The 18671-nt window shown below is 31.7% G+C and overlaps 1 protein-coding gene across 3 annotated transcripts in view; it reads right to left on the bottom strand.

Moving 5' to 3' along the window:
* Window positions 1-14912, bottom strand: part of LOC125059688 — a 119041-nt gene extending 104129 nt beyond the window's left edge. For all 3 annotated transcript variants that reach the window (XM_047664234.1, XM_047664232.1, XM_047664233.1), the window contains exon 1: window positions 14853-14912. The gene's annotated coding sequence lies outside the window, so the exon portion shown is untranslated. The remainder of the gene's footprint in view (window positions 1-14852) is intronic.
* Between the last annotated feature and the right edge of the window lie 3759 nt (window positions 14913-18671).

Raw genomic sequence — 18671 nt, 5'->3', positions numbered from 1 at the left:
TTATATTAATAAAATGATTAATTAAATCTACCACTTATTTAATGACTGCCTATAGAAAACGTAGTAACCGAGTTAAATACATAGCTAAGCCGAAATGAAAAATATATAAGCCATGTTACTTTATAGGTGAATAAAAACAATATAATAACTTTAAACATTTAATTTAATGATTATAGTAAACTTTTAACACACTACAAAATAACTTTCAGTAAAACAAACTTAAGTATAATAAAAACTAATTAAAACACAGCCTCACATAGAGCTAATCAATAACATCTACTTTATTTTGTAGATAAATATATTTATTTTAATATATTTTCTAATTAGTTTGTAAAAAGTAATAGTTATGAACGATAAATTTAAAAAAGCTTAATAAGTACTTAAACCATCATGTATGTAATGATGGTATTTCATACTTGTGTAAAGCAGAATAATGTTTTTATCCAAAACCTTAATGTTATATCAATATATTTTATAAAAATATAGGAACCGAAATTGTACTGTGTTATCATTTATTATAAATTGAAGGATAGTCGAAATTCAATAATTTGAAAATGTCTGCACTATTGTGTCTTTTTATATCCAGGGGCCTTGTTGTATGATACACATGTAATATTCTTCTTCTTCAAAGGCAGAATGTATTTTTCTATCAGGAATTTTGAACATTTGGGGATCTCTGAAATTATTAGATTTATAATTTTAGTATAGTAGAAAAATACAAATATATTACAATATTTACCTATCTTATTTATCGTTTTTTGTTCGACTTATCTCTGCTGGAGACAAGACATGATCAAGACTGCATCGAAAAATTGGTTCTTGGATAAAAATTATATTTTTAATGCTAAAGTAATCAAAATGTTTACCTTAGATCATCTATTTAGTATTTACTAGACTCTTCGTTCATCTCAGCAGCATATGTTCTAGGTTTCGTCAATACCATATAATTTCTTGAGTATTGGAAAAAAGCGATAATAACCAACGCCGAGAAACCAATTGGTCGTTTCGTGCCTACATTTTCTTCGCCATCTATAGATATTATATTAAGTATTTTTTAATGGATTACATCATTTATTTCTTGAAATAGAGGTTTAAACTTTAAAAGTGGAAACGGGCCTTCTGTAACAATAACAAAGTTCAATTTCACGAAGCTTAATGTTTATATATATAATTTTTTTTCGTAAAATAATGCTGTATTGATAAATATTATTTTATAAACTTACCCCAAGATACATATAGATTGTCCTATGTTAGAATATTTTCACATAAAACAAGTTTTAACTTCGCTAAAAATGGCTAACTCACTGGTAAATGACGATTTCAGCGAGGGAAGAGCAACTTTTAATTTGACGTACAAAATGTACATTTAAATGAGATGAGATGTCAAATGGTATGTATCAGAATACCAAATACCAACAATTTTGGAGCGTAAGTGTAGCAGTGCCAAATTTTAGTTCCAAATGTGAACAATCTTATTTGAGCGGCGCTTTTGTCGCGGTTATTGTTTAACAGAATACCAAATTGTAACATGACACCGAAACGAACGATTTGACAGCAAAACTCAGCGCTGAGAGTGTGTGAAGCGAGTTACAGAATCGCAGGGCAGTTTATCTTTTTTTTAATATTATTAATTTTATTTCAAACGTCGACCATTTTGTTCTCTATTTTGTTTTATTAAAAATATTTTGTTTATGTATGATGAAAATTTTGACAATTTACTCTTTTTATAAAATAAAATGAGTCAATTGTCACGATATTAATAGACAACAACTTACTAGGTTACCTGCCTCCACTTATCAAGACGTAATGTAAAATTTCTTAACAGAATACCATGAGATTCCAAAAATTACGTCAGTGACGAAGGGAGCGCTGTTACTGCGTAGTGGACTCACGGATTAACAGTGAGTTACAGAATCGCAGGGCAGCTACCGCATGAGATATTTTTCGAACAACTGCATACATGCGTAAAACGAAATTAATACATTACTCTATATATTTTATTAGTCTATGAATGATAAACATTTTTACACGCTTTATATTAGCTTCACCTGTATGTAACCTCCTTCGGACTCGATTTTGACCCACTTTAAACGGACAGATTTTATTCAAATTTTGCGCACCTGTCAAAGATCGATGACAATGCAATAATCCGAAAAAAAAAAATTTTTTTACTAAAAATAAAAAAATTATTCCTAATTCCTAAATTAGGAATTATTTTTCACTTTTTAGTTTGATGTGCTTTAAAAGCGTGTTTTTTAGTTTTTTTTAACTATTATTTATTTTTTATTTTATTTTTGAAGTTATACTTTTTGGCGCGATATGGAAAAATGATGAGAGTAAATTTTTACGATGCGCGCACACCGTCGCAAAAAACCGACACCCTGAAGATAGCTATAGTCAACATTTTCGTTAGTGTCGTTCTACAAACATAGAATAAAAATTTTGAAAAGATTTTGATCTTGTTACGCCAAAGAAGTATAACTTCTAACGCGTGTACATAAGTACACAACCGTTTAGTTTTAACAAAATTAGCAACCATTACAGATAACTCCAATGCAACTATTTATATCACATTCAAAATAATACATAGAAAAAAACAGCACAACATTAAAGTAAAGTAAAAAAATCATTTAATCGATAACATAATTTTCGCTTATGACTCGTCAGTAAAGAAATACATATTAATGCTTCTAATTTTTCATTTACTGCCAGTTATCAAATCAAGGGCGTAGAACGGGAGAGAAGAACTGGCAATAAACTCTCCGCCACTCTTTTTAATCGCCATTTTTTTACACAACGTTTGTAAGGAGCTGCAGCCATTACACCATGTTCCACATGACATATCAAGTAATTAATAATAATAACATTAATATAAAAAAAACAAAGATTTGTCCTCTATCAGCAGGAGGCATGGTGAAATAGGAGCACGCACTTACATTCTCGTGGGAACAACACGTAAACACATAGTCGAAATAACCAACATCACCGCATACACGAATTAAAATACGACAACAACAACATTAACAGTCTAAGTCGCGGGATTTTCTGTTTGAACTAACCATTTCTAATTCCTGCTATCGATTCGAAGAAATATAATATTGACAAGTGATTTACCAAATATGATAAAGTAAATTTGTTCAGGCTTTCGGACCGCTTGATCCTTTGTCAATACACATTGATAATATATGTTTTGTATAGCCAATAACAAACATACAATATATTTTTTAAATTAACATTTATGTTCAAATTTTAAAATAATAAATGTACGAATTATATTTAATTATATCATTTAAGTAATGATATACGTAATATTGAATGACATATTTTTCTATCTCTTTTAGTCTCTTAAAAACAGTTTATATATTTGACTTTAATGCAAGTAGATCTTCAGCTAAATTGTCTCAATAATTGTTTGTCATCGAACCAACCAATCGCTACAACTAGTTTGCCTGACCAATCAGACCAGATTCGGCCTCAAATATCTGTATCTATTTTGTGATGAGCGTGTCTTAACAGACATGTAGCAATCAGCCACGTGTCAACTTTTGTGTCTAAGACATGCCAGTTACCTCACAATATTTTCCTTCACCACACGAGTATTAAATGCCCATAAAAAGAGAACTTTATTGATGCACAGCTGAGGTTCGAACCTTATAAGACAGGACTCGGCCAATACTGTTTAGGATAAAAACGTAAATAAAATTAAAAAACCTTAAACGTGATAATAATGCCAATTAAATGGATCAAAGAAAACAAAACAATTTTCCCAAGCAATGAGGAACACAGTTTATCATTTGTTTTTCATGTCATCGGATGACAGATTATAAATCCCACGCTTTAAATATGGCCGATAGAAAGTGAAATTTTATGCTAATAGAACCTCTTCGGAAAGATAGAAATTACAGAATTACTTTCGCTTTCCTGCAATACGCGAATGGGCGTGGTTTTCATTCATTCTTGAAATCTTGCGTAAAAATAAACAGGTTTAACGAGAAAATGGTTGATTGCCAGGATTGAGTAATAACACACCACAATCCATGTACATATGTCACTTGATTTATTTGAAAAGTTTTTAGTAAATACTTTAGATTACGAAATCAAATCTTGCGCTTGATTGCCCGTGCTCAGAAGATCAAGCTGAAGTGTCCCGCGTCTTTACGTTAATTAGTTTGCAGTGTAATTTTATATAACCTACAGCCTTCTTCGATAAATGTAATATCAAAAAACATAGTAAATTCTAAATAAAATTGCTTTTTTTTGAGAAGTGAAATCCGATATATTGTATTTTTATTTTATCTTGTATATATTTTATTTGGTTCAAATAAAAAATGCGTATAATAAACTCATTTTTTTCGAACTATGTATTTGTGTTTCTGTTTTGTTGTGTGCAAGAGTAATTTTTCTATAAAACTTTACCATAGAAGTCACGAGTTATACTTACAAAAGTATTTTTGTGTTGTTAAAAATTTAAAAAATAAATATATTCAGAAAGGGATTTTTGTATATAAAAGTACGCACACGTTATTCAAACGATACATTTGCTACAGTTTAGCTTTTACTTTAATTGTCCTTGGTTCGAATTTGTGTTGTTATAAATTTAAAAAATAAATATATTCAGAAAGGGATTTTTGTATATAAAAGTACGCACATGTTATTTAAACGATACATTTGCTACAGTTTAGCTTTTAATTTAATTGTCCTTGGTTCGAATTTGTGTTGTTATAAATTTAAAAAATAAATATATTCAGAAAGGGATTTTTGTATATAAAAGTACGCACATGTTATTTAAACGATACATTTGCTACAGTTTAGCTTTTAATTTAATTGTCCTTGGTTCGAATTTGTGTTGTTATAAATTTAAAAAATAAATATATTCAGAAAGGGATTTTTGTAAATAAAAGTACGCACATGTTATTTAAACAATACATTTGCTACAGTTTAGCTTTTAATTTAATTGTCCTTGGTTCGAAATAAGTGCACTAAGACCATGACCATGGAACACGCCAGACTTCAAATGACCTTCGATTTGACAACCCATGGGTTGTAGCGCCAGTTTTTACAAATTGTATGGAAACTTGGACGAATTCAAAAGTATCGTAATTTTAATGAGTCTATTAAAATTACAACATACGCCAAACGTCTATTAGATCTCAACGTCATTAACGATTATTTAAAGATCATAAAATTACACAAGCGTCTTTTATTGGTTCTTAGATTTAATTAGCAATAAACTATACATATCTAATTAACTTTCTCCGGTTTTCTAAATAAAACAACAACTTTTACTTTTGCAATAAACTTGGCATGGAATCTTCATTTATCCAAAAAACGAGCAAGATATTCGAAAACGCGAAATTGAAGCTAAGTATAACTCACAGGCTGGGATAATTATGACGGATTTTGGCACTGAATACTGGGAACGATCGATTAGCACGCAGGAATGTCTAATGGTCGAAAATGTTTCAAAAGGGTTTAAGCAAGTATTACACTTTCTTTTGCGTATTTGTGAGCTTTAGTAAAACATAAAAGTCACCCAGATGTGTGATCTGAGATGCATAGTGTCAGTCATCGTAATAGAATAGAAGATATAGATTATTGTAAGGAATATATAGGTATTTAGAATTAAACTTTTGTACTTATCTCAATTAAAGAAGATTTAAGCAAACAAAACAATTTTCTCAGTTTATCATTTGTTTTTCATGCGCTGCGCAACGTTTTCTTATTGAATTATACGAATAAATGAATACATAATCCGTGTCATTAGGTGTAGAATTGGTTAAAATATTTCAAAAAGAAAGAGCAGTTTGCCTAGTGGCTTCAGCGTGCGACTCTCATACCTGAGGTCGTAGGTTTGGTCCCCGGCTGTGCGTTAATAGACTTTAGTGAAATGTGCGCATTTAACATTCGCTCGAACGGTGAAGGAAAACATCATTAGGAAACCGGCTTGCCTTAGATCCAAAAAGTCAACGGCGTGTGTCAGGCACAGGAGGCTGAACACCTATCTACTTGCTTATTAAATTGACAAATGATCAAGAAACAAATACAGAAATCTGAGGCCCAGACCTGAAAAGGTTGTAGCGCCACTAATTTATTAATTTTATTTTATTTCAAAAATATTTTAGAGGTACTTAATAAGAAGGGATACTTAGGCCTGGAAAATTTAATTTGAGTCAGAGATTGACGTATAAAAACAATTCTAATCGGTTATTTTACTAATCTTTATATATATAATTCTTCTGTGAGTGTGTATGTCACTGAGCTTCTCTCAAACGACTGGACCGATTTTGATGAATTTTTTTGTGTGTGTTCAAGGGGATCTGGGAATGGTTTAGATTCACAAATCAGCCCGCCAGATGGCGCTGCAGTCGGTACTTTCATACTTTGCTTTACTAATTGCTTAAAATATCATGCAGGACAACGTCTGTCGGGTCCACTAGTACTTTATAAACACAAGTTCGCATACATTATGCTGTGTAATCCAATCGTTTGAATCGTTTTTATAATACTAAATTAAACATATATAATTACGCTAATTAAAATAATTAAATATCGCTAAAGATATTTGCTTTATCCTAAATCTGACATTAAAAACATATTGCAAAAAGTGAGGTTAACAAAAAATCTCCATAAAAGGAAATTGCACGTTCTAACTATCGAACCATAAAAGCAAAGACCTTCATTTGATTTATAGGAATTATTTGACCCACAATGCCATATTAAGTCATGTTTTTCATAGTATTTTTTAGGATAATGTTTTTTATTCAAATACACTTGAAATAGACTGAGTCGTGATATTTATTGTACGACATTTTTTTAATAACTTACTGGTCACCTAATAAAACAAAACTCTAAGGGTCTGTTTCACAATGTATGAATAAAGTACCAAATAGCTATGCAACACATAAATTATTTAGAAGATAAATTGTGCTATTTGATATTCATCGGACTCATAACTTATGATGGACTTTATGTGACGAATAGCGCTATAGTCGGGAAAGGCAACAATAGTGTTTATCTTATCAATAAGTAATAAATAGCTAATTTGGAACTTATGTAGAACTTATCCGTACATTGTGAAACAGACCCTAAAAGTATTACTATTATACAACATAATTATATGTATAAAACATATATAACAATAAAAAGACATAAACACGAGATAAAATATTAGTTTGTAAGATGTTTTAGATTAGATTACATTTAATAGCCTCTCATTTGTGTTAAAAATGAGGTATGGAACGCAAAGTATGTAACTTTTAATCTGAGCTCAAATCCAAAAATACGACAAGATAATCAGCGATATAAATGTATCCGAACACAAACCTACACTTACAAGGTGACTATCAAAGATATGTCTATATTCCGTGAGAGTTTTTGTTATGATACTTGCTAAACGATGCGATCACAATACAATTTCACTACACTACTTTAGCTGACAAATGGGGTCACAGTTTTGAAAATATTAGAGTACAGAATTTGAGCAGTGTTGGCCTAGTGGATTCAGTGTACGACTCTTATATCTGAGGACGTAAGTTCGATCGCCGGTTATGCACCAATGGACTTTCTATGTGCGCATTTAAAATTCGCTCGAACGTGAAGGAAAACATCGCGAGGAAACCGGCTTGCCTCACTTACTTGCGTATTCGATTGACAAATAATCATGGAACAGATTCAGAAATCTGAGACCCAGACCTAAAAATGTTGTAACCACTGATTTATTGTTATTTTTTTATAGAAATCACTGGCTTTATACAATTTTTTAAAGGGTGGTAAATATCAACCATTTCTCTTCCCTTTGTTTACTTACTACATGATGCACTCAATGATGACAAAAAGGTGTTTTCGTCTGAAACATCCATCAATATTGCTATACGGACACAAGTATAACGTGCCCAGATTTTGTGACACTTTTTCCGTCGTTCTTTTCTCTAACATAGTGAGTTAATAACTAGCAATTTTGATTTTATAAAGTATATTTTTTCATCAATGATATTCACATCAGCACATTCTCCGCGAGGCAGCGAGCCGTGCCCGGTCTCGCTCCATTTACACCAACAACAATTGGAGATGCCTCTGAGTTTCTGCACCTCGTAACTACTAGAACGTCCAAGTAGTTAAGTGATATTATTTATTTATAGATTATTATTATTATTATTATGTAGTTCAAACCTTGATTGCCGTATATTTCTATGACAATTGATAGCTCGCAAACCGGCATAACTTCAAAATCCTACTATATGTATAATATTATAGCGAAAGTTTGTATGTATGGATGTATGTTTGTTACTCTTTCACGTAAAATCTACTGAATGGATTTTAATGAAACTTTAATATAGTTTATATATGAGAATAACACATAGGCTACAATTTATAAAGATATTGTGTGAATTGTCCAAAATATCAAGTAGGTAAGAAGGAAAAAATCTACCATCTGCGAGCTATTCTGGAGTGCGCTGCCAAAACCGCTATAGTTACACATATGTAATGTATGATGGAAATGTTTACCTTAAATAGTCCTACAAAAAAGTCCGCCACAGTATATATCTATGTCTTATGTTTAAGCCGTTATAGCCAAAATAGTAAACCATAACTACAATAAAAGTTTATAATTTCATTCTAATATACATTTGGTAGTAATAAATTGATTCCTGAATGAAAATAGACACTTTATATCTGGTATTTTAAGTAGATAAAATATGTCTTTCACGCTACATCATTTGGACAAATACTATTTCAATCGTACGCAGACAAAGTCGCGGGTACCAGCTAGTAATAAATATAATTACTACCAAATAGCTATTTGGGTAGAAATTGCGTTCTGTAAATTAATTTATATCTCGACGTATTCTTTAAAATAACAAAAGAACATTTTTATATTTAACTTAAATTTAAGGTACAAACAGGACAAGAAAGAAGAAGGAAGATGGAAGAGTCAGTGGAGGAGTGTAAGAAAAGCTTACAACTTTGTAAGTAAAAACAGCAGCGTCTTAAAGGTCAATAAAGACTTAGAAATAGATTCACGTAGAGCCAGGACCAAGTTGCTGATCGTGGGAAAAGAGTCTGCGCGTGATAGGATGCAGACTACAGGATAATCAGTTGCTACTGGATACCTTCGCGTACGATAGACTATTTACAAGTAGATTCAGTTGGTTCAGCACAGACTAAATTTAATAATAAGCATATTATATCGAAAATCTATATTGGATAAGCAAAATCAAATAATTAAATTAAAAAATATTTTTTGTCCCACCGTACCATAAGGTTTATAATTTTTTTTTGCTATATTACTAAGAAAATATAGTAAAAAAATATACCTAATCAGTAAGCCGCATTTGGAGAATTTTGCAGTTTTGAGAGTATCATCAATTAAAATTTTAAGAATAGAATTTGACAGTAAGAGAATTACGGGTTACATTTTAATTAAACTGATTTAGTTTTGGGAATAATATTGTCTATATACGACACAAATACCATTTAAAAATGGAAGTAAAACAGCTCATGATTTCCGCCAGTAAGGTTTGAATTAAATTACTTGGAAAATATTTGTATTATCTGTGATTTTATTGTATAGTTAAAATATTCTGTGGAAGTGTTTGAACAGTATATAGTTATAAAAGACGTATTTGAAAACGCGGTGTTTTAATGTAACTTACTTTATTAATTCACCCACAAGAATTAAATCTAAGATCCTTGTATATGTTATCCTTCCACAAATCTAATATAATATTCTATTAAAATTATGTACACGATCGTAATAAGAACATTTTATTGTAAATGTCACGATTCACAGCGACGCAGATTATACAAAAATACCACAGATATAGAGAAAACCACAGAGCAATGGTCTATGGCCATTGGCTTAGATACTCCATGAAGTATAATGTCTTTTTGTTGGCTCAATATGATAATGGTTGGAAAGTGGGTGATCAATCCGATCGCATCATTGATGAGCAATCTTTATTGGTTTTACACAATTCTAGATAATAACGGATATCGATGTTTAGTTTAGCTGAAAAACTGTTTCGTATAAGATACATATTTTCAACTTTAAATAAAGAACCTTGTATCTAAATGGGACATTAGTTTAATTAAGATTTTAAAAATAATCACGTTAGTTGAATATTTATATCCTATTTTTACAGTAACTTAATACTAATACAATAGGAAATTAAACTAAAATCATAATATAAACATAACAAGTAAAACTTAAAAACTAAACCATTTTATAACTAATTATAAATAATGCATATTTTTGCATTATTTATAATTAGTTAGTAGTAGTTAGTAAATTCAGCGAGTGTGCAACTAAATATATCCGTCTCACAAGCGTATTTAGGGTGCGCAAAACATGCGTAAATGGTGCTTCTCTGAGTAAATTCGTACGCGCTCAAGGCACTGCCAGCAATTGCGACCGCTTTATATATAAAAATATTGTATTTTTTTCATTTAAAATCACCATTTAGATACCACAAACACTACTTAAGCACTTATTCGTTAATTAAGCCCATGGAAGTTATTACAAAATTACTATTAAAGAAATAAATAAGCTATACTTGGACCTGAAGGCAGTGCAATTTCACATACGAATACAAATATACGTAAAATGTATGAAATTCCGTGTACAATAAGGCAAAGGGGTAGACACATTTTTACGTCTGTTGATATTTTTTCTTCTACGCTTTACTCATATAACTATCCGTTCTAAGACAGGTCGATTTTTTTACGATGTTTCGATAAAAATATTGTGTTAAGAACGCCTAACCAGTAGACTAACACAACCTTACTTTTTCTTTCCCACATTGAAAACCCCTACATTATATATAATTTGTTCGTGTGTCAACAGCCTAATGTCTCGGAAATGGATCAACATTCCACAGTCCATTAAGACCGGCGTAGCCTAGTGTTATAGTATTTAAGTTTTTATTGCCAGATGATATCAAATTCTCGTGAGTGCAACACTGTATTATTTTATTTGCTTTGTCGGCACATAAATAGCCACAGCGTATTAGTTCTTAACTTTTTCATATCTTTGCGGTCGTCATCGTTAAATGTTGTGTTAGATGTTTCTTATCTAAATTTTACTAGAATAATTTTAAATGGTTTGGTGCTTGTAAAAGACAACTTTCTAACCTAAAATGTATATTATTAAAGGTGTTTTTTACTAAATCATGCTTAATGAACGAAACAATTGATCTAAAATAGGTTTGAATGTTCTATAACTTAGGATGTTTGTTACTAAATCATGCCTAAGATGAACGAAAGAATTGCTGTTTATCTAAAATAAGTTTGTATGTTCTATAACTTAGGATCTTTGTTACTAAATCATGCCTAAGATGAACGAAAGAATTGCTGTTTATCTAAAATAAGTTTGTATGTTCTATAACTTAGGATGTTTGTTACTAATGCCTAATGAACGAAAGAATTGATGTTTATCTAAAATAAGTTTGTATGTTCTATAATTTAGGATGTTTGTTACTAAATCATGCCTAATGAACGAAATAATTGGTGTTTATCTAAAATAAGTTTGTATGTTCTATAACTTAGGATGTTTGTTACTAAATCATGCCTAAGATGAACGAAATAATTGGTCTTTATCTAAAATAAGTTTGTATGTTTTATAACTTAGGATGTTTGTTACTAAATTATGCCTAATGAACGAAAGAATTGCTGTTCATCTAAAATAAGTTTGTATGTTCTATAACTTAGGATGTTTGTTACTAAATTATGCCTAATGAACGAAAGAATTGCTGTTCATCTAAAATAAGTTTGTATGTTCTATAACTTAGGATGTTTGTTATTAAATCATGCCTAAGATGATCGAAAGAATTGATGTTTATCTAAAATAAGTATGTTCTATATATAGGATGTTTCTTACTAATTAATGCCAAAAAAGAAGTAAATTATTTAAATTGATATTGGACAATGCTCGTTAGTATAAGATCTTACCTAGCCAGCACCTGAGACACGAGGTTTCGGGTTCAAATGTCAGGTACATTTCCGTAATACATTGCTTTAATAATCTTAGACGTTCTCCTACCATTCCGACATTCCCCGTATCGCATTTAAAGAATTGTCAACGTGGAAACACTTTAGATAAATGGAATCACAGATATCGCCACGGCGAAACAGCTGCTAACTAAGTTATTCCTTCCAAATGTTGTTTCGGCCTTTTCGATAATAAACCAACGGTATTGATTACCCAGATGTTGACAGGTCACGGTGGATTCTTGTCGTATCTACAGGTTTAGGGTTAGACAAAGTGCAGCCTGTCCTTGAAGCAATACAGCTGAAGAGACGGTGTTACATGTCATGACCGACTGTCGAATGTGTACGACAGGTATAACACTGAACAAGCTATGGGAATAAAAGCAACATACGTGATTTTAAGGAAGTAATGTTCAACAATAGATTAAGAGTAATCTATCTGGAATTTGCTGTAATGGTCTTACAAAAAATGTGTTAAAATAAATAGGTCTAGTACCTAATTGTGTTTTATCATCCGGGTTACCAATACCATTTTAAAAACATCAGTGGCGCTACAACCTATTTAGGTGTGGGCCTCAGATTCAGAAATCTGTTTCATTTTTAAATCTAATAGGCAAGTAGGTGATCAGCCTCCAGTGCCTGACACGTGCCGTCGACTTTTTGGGTCTAAGACATGTCAGTTTCCTCACAATGATTTCCTTCACCGTTTGAGCAAATGCACACATATAAATAAAGTCCATTGATGCACAGCCGGGGGTCGAACCTACGACGTCATGATAGTAGCACGCTAAAGCTACTAGGCTAACACTTCTCTTACCAATACCATTTACGTAAGTTATTTATATCTTGACGACATCATAGTCGGGGAATTATCTAGATATTAAAAAAAAACTTTTCAAACCTCCGTTCATGGCAGACATCCCCTCTACCAACTTATATGGAGGACGAGAGAACTATTTTCATATAGCAACAACAATAACAAGTTCAAAATCTACCTATGATGGTCCATGATTAGTTTTACGATTTCGCGTAACCAATCAACACATGACAGAGGTCAGATAAAAGCTGACATTACGTAACTGATGTGAATTCTCTCGGCGAAAGTAATTACTATAACAATGACGAACCGGTCACCCGACTCGAATAGAAAGTTATTATTGATATAACATATATGTTATTCAATAGCTAACTGGTTTGCATAGTTAAGGTAAAACAAATTCAGGTGTCAAGGGATTCGAAGTTTCTAATTTCAGTACAGTTAAAGTTTTAAATGTACAATTGAATAATTTAATGCCGATAAAAAGGATATCTTATATAGAACAAGGATATTCGGGAGTGATTAGAAAAATAACGTTGTTTAATTTTAAATTAAATCCTTAGACACACACTTACACATATTCCACCACACACAACTCATGATTTAGTTTGATTTTGTTTTGTTTGTTACTATTGTTAGGTACACTGCCATAGGGACCAAACTTTGTAAAAAAAATTTATTGGATTTTTTTTTTACAATAGATTGTTATCTTTAGTTTAGTCATATTATGTAGATCTCTTTGTATATTTTCTATCCGGTGACCTGTTATTATAGGCACCAGCCCCTCACAAGGATGGTCCATATCCGTGGAATGTGAACTTATAAGATGCAATATTTTGAAGAGGGAAATAAACTTTATACTATTATTATTTTCCTTTCAATAGCGATTCAATTATTGACTCAATAAGCCAATTAGTGACTTTAACTTCATAACTAAGAACTTTTATAATCTAATATGAAAAACCAATTTTGACGAACTTATTTGAATTTTTATATCATGTCCTAGTAGGAACACTACATAATGGAATTGGGATCCCAATTTAAGTTACGTATCTTTTAATCCTTAACAAAGAATTCTTTATCAACAAATGCGTAACATAAACAATTGTAAGAAAATTCGTTACTTCTGATTACGCACTAAATTAGGATTCAAAAATGTATTACTTTATCTAAGAAAACGTATGAAAAATATATTATTGCATTGACAAACTGATAAAATGTATAAATTAGTTACTCGAAAAGTGTTGCACAAATCACTTGGTTCGTAGTCCTATCTGACAGGCCGCAAACGATCCATTAGGTCCGAGCAAATAAACTTAAACCTATTTATTATTCCACAATCATTCACATTAAATCTTAAAGCAGATAATCCCAAGATTAGGATCAGCTATCACGGAAGTGATAAGAGGCGTGGGTGTGATGGACACGCTGTTCAAACGATCCTAATTGGATATTGTACTTGTTGATAGGTTGCTTAGGTTGATAAGAATTTTCCCAAAAAGCCTAAACTGTGATGTGTTCGTTGCCATGACTACGCTATTTTTCCATTTCAAAATGGCGACTAAGAGAAGAAATTAGTTTGGTAAACTAATTTCTTCTCTTAGTCGCTTAACTGAGAAGAACTGGCAAAAAACTGTTCGAAATACTTTTAAATCGCCAATTTGTTTGTTTAAAAGGAAATTGACACGTCACGTCTTTAGTTACGTTTTAAAATAAGTCCTGTTAGTTTAGATTCGACATTACATGGGATAAACAAAACTAAAACACAAAATTACTAATGAAGTATTATAACGATAAATTAAACAACTATCAGCACTTTTTTAAAAACTTGAGTCTTTTTTAGTAAAAACTTAACGAAGAATAAGTTTGCTTTAAATACAATTGAAAGGTTTTACTTTAAATCATTCGTTAACTAACAGGCATTCAATTTCCTTAACCACAGCCTTAATTAGATTCATTGGGTTACAGTGGGCTAATATAGATCTAAATAACTTCAATCACAGTAAAAATGGCGTTACATTACTTAAATGTAATTTAAAAAAATACTTACAGTAACGTGCGTCGACCCCACTTCTCTAGTCTTATTTCCAATCCGTAAATAATCTGAAACAGATAATTTAATAAACGGCGAGTTTGAATATAAAAACGTATATTATATAATAAAGCATGTTTATTTATAACCAAGCCTCTAGAAAATTTAAAAATAAAAAAAACTCTTTATAATCTGTTTCTGAAACCCCTTATTCCAAATAAGGGGTTTTAGGGTTCAAACTTAATCAGCGAATTTCAGCATTTTAAGTTTTTTTTTCTCACAAAAAGAAACTTAGGACATAAGCAAGTGACAGTTATATTCTTACTTCTGTTAATGGAAAAAGCTAGTCTGTGTGAGACTGATGCCTACTAAAGGTAAGAGTACATGTGTTACAGGTTATTTTAAGTAAAATACTTTAGTTAAAATAATGCTTTAACAACATTTTATACCACACTTAATGTACTAGTATATTTTATTCCCAGTGAAATCAAAGAATAATTAACAAGATTATCAATGAAATAGACAGCAGATTGATCTGCCCGGGTCATTGGTGAAGTTACAAACACTTGAAGACGCATAAGATTGTTATGCTTTTTAAAAAATCGGCCAATGGACGTAGCATGAACACATGAAGTAATTGTCGATTGGAATTCAATGGATCGGAGAGAATCGGCTTGATAACGAGTTAGTTACGAAAACTTGTAAATTGCGGAGAGCGTGGACGTGTGGTCCAAGGTGAGCATCGCGTTCAGCCGTGGGAGATTTTGTGTTTCGTATGGTGCAAACAATAAGCGAAATGTAAATATTTTATGATATTTAACATAAGAAATTACCCTTAACGATTTATTACGAAATATCTTAAACGATTTGCAGCTGCTAAAACCGGGACAGTTTGGTAACTTAATTAAATAAAACTTTTCTCAGAAAATTTTGTAACACAAACGTTTGTTGTTTGACAGTTGTATCAACGACAAGTGGCAAAAATAATTAATAATGTATATACACACCCACATATTAGAATCTAATATGTGGGTGCGTATGCAATGCAATGAAGAGCAAACATACTTCAGTCCAATGTTTAAATGCATATGCACCTAACTCCTAAATATATTTCTAAATTTTGATAATAATAACGTGAATATCATTATTTTCGGTACTGTTATTTAAATCCTCAGTTCTAATTAATGTACCAATAACAGAATCTGGCCAAAATAACAATTTCTTACACCACAGTAGAATATTGAAAATAACTCAGTTTAAGTGTTTTGTGACTGAGGCGCCTTTGCTTTTATACCCCTCAGATTAGATAGTCTATAACCAATAAGAACTTTGTTATGTCAGATGATACACACTAAATTAACTAGTTTAAGTTTAGGTTTTATTATTGGTCTCGTGATATCCAAGCCGTTCCTCACAAAATATATTACTGATTTTTTTATTTCTAATTTTAGTGTTATTACTTTCATTTATCGATCTCATTCTATAATTAAAAAGAATTTTTGTTTAAATCAATTTTAGAATCATTATCTTCATTCAGAACTTTATCTTTAGATGGCATTATATCAACCTGTATAATTTCATTGTACCCTAACACTAAACCTAATTCGACATGTACACTATCGTTCAATTCCGTAGCCGTTGCTAAAACATAAGCCAGATCATTCATCAATACGCTGTCGGCTCATACCATGTGCCACCGTGACGCAATGCTGCGCACGCGATCCCATTACTGTGCGGGCAGATTTGCTATTGAGACCGCTTACAACCATTACCTTAACTGTTATAACAATCCGTGCGATATTTCGGTACATTGTCCTTCAAGTTACAGCTACACACTATTGTTACATTCTTGTATCGAACACAATAAACCTCTTTTTTGGATTAGAAGGGTTTTCTGAGAAATTATTAACTAGATATTAGAAGTAAGAAATAAAATTATCATTTATTCATGCAGTTTATTGTGTGCTATTTTCCTTTGGCGTTGCGTAGAGAATAGAGATGTGGGGTCACTCTGCATCTTCTACCGCATTTACCATGGAGAGTGTTCAGATGAGTTGTTCGGATTAATACCTGCAGCTGAGTTTTATCATCGGACGTTGAGACAGAATACGAAATTCCACCCGTATCACCTCTACGTCCGTCGTTCCACAACTGAGCGTTTTTTATGGCAGTATTTGCTGCGCACCACCACTATGTGGAACCAGCTGCCCACTGAAGTATTTCCGAACCAATTCGACTTAGAGTCCTTCAAGAACAGAGCGTACCAATTCTAAAAGGCCATCAACGCACTCACGAGCCCATGGGAGTGTCCATGGGCGGCGGTATCACTTATCATCAGGTGAGCCTCCTGCCCGTTTGGTTTTGCTTTGATAAGCATTAAATCCATTGAGTATCTTTAAACAGATCTTAAAAACCCAAAATCCTCAGAATTTTGAATCTTTTTTGATGGGCCAACCTGCTGGAGGTTAGAAAGCTCCCGTTTACCCCATTTATAACGGTATACCCAATACCCATAGCCTTCAATTTTTTTTTAATTTAAGGGAATGGTTCCTATAATATGTTCCTTCAACCTTACAACCATTAGGTACTTTTACATATACCTTTTTCCGAATTCCTCTTAATTACCCTCTACAATGGACAGTGGAGGCCAGAGGCTGAGAACAAACGACAATCGCATCCTTTGTCGAGGCCATTGTCCAAGCACCGCGAAATGGTACATTTCCCATATATTCGCTTTTATGCAAATCTTTTTGGAGGTTTACCTTGAATACTGCATCTCCCACGCACAAATCGCTTAGATAATGTCACCAATCATTTGGATCGTAATTAAATATTATAAAATGGTTGTATTCTTTATAAAATGAATGTCTATTACTAAGTGTTGCCGCTTATATGAATGTATTAATACAGTTATTGGCTACGTTAGTAATTATTTCAATAAATCACAGATTCAATGGAAGCTAAATACATATTATAATTTAAATTATAAATAATAACAAAAGCGTGAAAGAGTTTTTATATATTTAGCAAAATCTAGTTCCATTTAGGTTATTTTAATTACTTTCACTGAAAGAGTAATATTTTCTTAATTATGAATAATTTCAACACATTAAGTGCTTTGACCTTTCATTTATAGTATGAAGGTTTCGTTACGTGGTGTTTTTACAAATATGATTCACAAAAACTCGTTTCATAGAAACTATTACATAAGTTTATTATTTGAATGTGATAAGGTTTTCTTATGTATAAAGATTACTGTTATTTTTGTTAACATCTGGGTAATCTTAATATATATATTTCTTGTGTGCGTGTGTATGTGACTGAACTCCTCCTAAACGACTGGACCAATTTTGATGAAATTTTTTGTGTGTCTTCAAGGGGATCTGGGAATGGTTTAGATTCACAAATCAGCCCGCCAGATGTTAAGGGTAGTCCACCCCTAAATTTTTATTTTTATTTTTTAGACAAAATTTTTAATTTCTATTTTTTTATGATACAGCATTAAAAATACATACAACTAACTATGATACAGCATTAAAAAATACATACAACTAACATACCCTAACTTTCACCCCTCTACGATCAACCCCTATTTTTTTATTATAAATGATATACATGGCGAAACGACGTTTGCCGGATCAGCTAGTGCCTGTATATATTTTTCAGTGATTAAGAAACATATAATTATTTTTTGTGCTAACCCTACTAACATATTCATTGTCACTAACACATTAATTAATTATTGTTACCGTCTGCTACTTTATTTATTATTATGTCGTAGCTTAGAGATCCTGGTATCGATTTCCATCAATACAATATTTCGGGTTGCACTTTAAG

Source organism: Pieris napi, chromosome 20 (assembly GCF_905475465.1).
Source record: "Pieris napi chromosome 20, ilPieNapi1.2, whole genome shotgun sequence".
Taxonomy (NCBI): Eukaryota; Metazoa; Arthropoda; class Insecta; order Lepidoptera; family Pieridae; genus Pieris; species Pieris napi.
Note: the sequence above shows the minus strand (reverse complement) of the source record. Positions and strands in the feature narration are given on the sequence as shown.